A 3,001-nucleotide genomic window follows, 5' to 3' on the forward strand; every position below is an offset into this window, starting at 1 on the left:
AGTGAAAATTGTCATTTTATTTGAACCTCAGTCCTCAGCTCTTAATGAATCAATGGGTTAAGCCAATATTTTTTCATTAGATAGGTTACGTTGATGATGTGATTTTCGTGGTTGTTTCGAACTCTTTTTATGGTTTAGTGATTTATGAACGAACTAACTATGAAACTAAAGGGATATTACTCTTAAGTCGCGGTTAAGAGCATAGACAACAAGTCTCGCGTTTGTTTTGGTTTATTACTCGGAAACCAAGTTGTTAGCTTATGCTCAACACATGCAATTACGCACTTTCTTTTTACTCAACAAAAAACTTCTTTTTTTATTTATGAAATAAACGTCCCTTATATAGGGTATACGTTCGACTAAAGATAAGCATAAACCTAGGATAAGAATTAACAACAAGATAAGAATTAAACTAATCCTATCCTATAATTAATCGCACGCCTAATATTAAAAGTTATCCACTCCTAAGATAAAATCTTATCCATGTCTAAGATAAGAATTACCATATCCTAGCTCACTTAGACTCCTAACAAGACTCGGGGCTTGTTCTCCCCAGTTTATTTTCAGTTCAGTTCAGCTCCAATCAATTCAGTTCAGTTCAGCTCCAATCAATTCAGTTCAGTTCAGTTCAACTCCAATCAGTTCAGTTCAGTTCAGCTCCATTTTTTTATAACCATTTTGTTAAATATTATTATTATGTTGGTATAATTTATTTTACTAATTACTCTTATTATTATTATTATTTATTTATTTTTATATCATTACTTTATATATGTTTATTTTATTATTATTATTATTATTATTATTATTATTATTATTATTGTTGTTGTTGTTGTTGTTTCTATATATTATTCTGTTTATTATAGCTTTACTCATTATTATTACTATTATTATTAGGATGAACATGGTTTAGGTCAAAGCACAAATAAACCCACGTTTTTTTATCCCATAAACCAATCAAATCGCTTCAAGACGGTTTATGATGTAATTTTGGCGGTCCAACCCAATCATTATTTTTATTACTAAATATTATTATGTATTAAATCTAATTATTAAAATAGTAATATTAATTTACTACTTCTTATATATTATTGTTATTATATATCATCATCAAGTATTAATATATTAATTCAAATAATATAAACTAATTATTATTAATTATCATTATTATCATTACTTAATATTATTAATTTATGATTATTAATATTATTTATTTATAACTATCATTTAAAAATATCCAAAATACTACTATTATTATTCATTATTATTACTTATCATTATAATTATTATTTAATATTCTTATTATTATTTTTTAAATATTATTTATATATTTATTACATTCAATTTAATGTAATTTGATTCAATTCAGTTCAGTTCAGTTCAACTCCAATCAGTTCAGTTCAGTTCAGTTAGTTCAGTTGTTTTTTGCCGAAGAGAACATTCCCTCAATGACAAAGGAATTAGACTCCTAAACATAATAGGATTCCTTCATTACTCAAACAACTAAAATTAAAGACTTATAAAGCAATTAAAATACATAGTCTCCTAACAGAAGTAGGAAACTACATAAGAATCTTAACAAAACTAGGATTTATAGAAAATGACCATATCCCCATATGTATCAGTTGAACTATAGTGTTAAAGAATCTAATAAATGGTTCGACATATTAACCATAAACTTTTCTATTTTTACAGCATTATGTGTAAAACTAATTAAATAACATCATACTAGGAAAAAAGAAAGCTTATATTGACAAAATAACGTGAAAGGTTTTCAGATTCCTTTGATAGCTAGCAAGGAAGGAACAATTTACCACATATATGTCAGTTTTCTTACAGATATTCTATGTGTTTCGTATAATTATATAGATTGGCAGAAACTGTAGATCAAGTAAGAGAGACATAAGGAGATCATTTGGGTAAATTATTTGTATTACATATGAACTCAAAATAATTATTTTGAAGTCATGATAGAATAGTGTAAAAACAATTGGGTATAATTTACTCGATACATTCTATACGATATTCTATGATATTTATTATTTTTTCATAAATAAAGTATAGTAATATTTTAAAATTAGGAGCAAAATTGATAATAAATTGGCCTTTATCCATATGAGGCATTAGGAAAGCATATAACCTCCTACTTATGTAATTATAAACTAAATCTAACAAAAATAATAATTTTGATTGTTTTATTGTACACGCAATCTTGCCTTTTTAGTACCAAGGCTTTTATATTATCCAATATTATGTTATAATTTATATGATGATTGGGACGTAAAATATTAGTTAATAATAAATTTTACTATAATGTTCGAAAATCAAAATGTACTACTTAATGGAGAATTCAACTCTAGAAGGATATATATATACGAAGTCCAATCTATATGATATAATGAGCAAAGCCAGGGAAGGATGTATCATCATATAGATTGAACTTCGTTTATTGAGCAAAGCCAAGTATCAAATTATGCAAAAAAAAAAATATCATAACTTGCTTATGTAGCTTCTGTCAATCAAGGAAATAATTTGCATACATGATATAATTGACGTATTGCTTATTGACTAAAAAGGAAACAATCAGTAAGATAATATAATTTATGTATGTGTTTTAGGGAGTTGAGGTTTACATATCAACATTTATTTTTGAAAATATAACTTATATTTTCTGAATAATTCATTTACCAGAATTAAAACTTATAAGGATCTATCATACGTTGATACGTGATCACGAGCCATTTTGCAAAAAAAAAAAAACACATTTTTCATGCAGTTTGATTTCTTTGCCGCATATATGCCATGTCAGTTAAACAGTATTATTAAGGAACTCTTTGAATCTCAACAAGAGAAAAGATAGACAACAATTAAGCTAAATAAAGTTAGGAGCTAATTAGGTGATCAGTTAAATAAGTATATATTGAGAAAATAATATGAGAGAGTATTCAATATAAGTTATAAGTCAAAATCGTGTAATACATTTAGTGGCGGATCTAGGATT

Source organism: Beta vulgaris, chromosome 8, assembly GCF_026745355.1.
Source record: "Beta vulgaris subsp. vulgaris cultivar EL10 chromosome 8, EL10.2, whole genome shotgun sequence".
NCBI classification, from domain to species: domain Eukaryota; kingdom Viridiplantae; phylum Streptophyta; class Magnoliopsida; order Caryophyllales; family Amaranthaceae; genus Beta; species Beta vulgaris.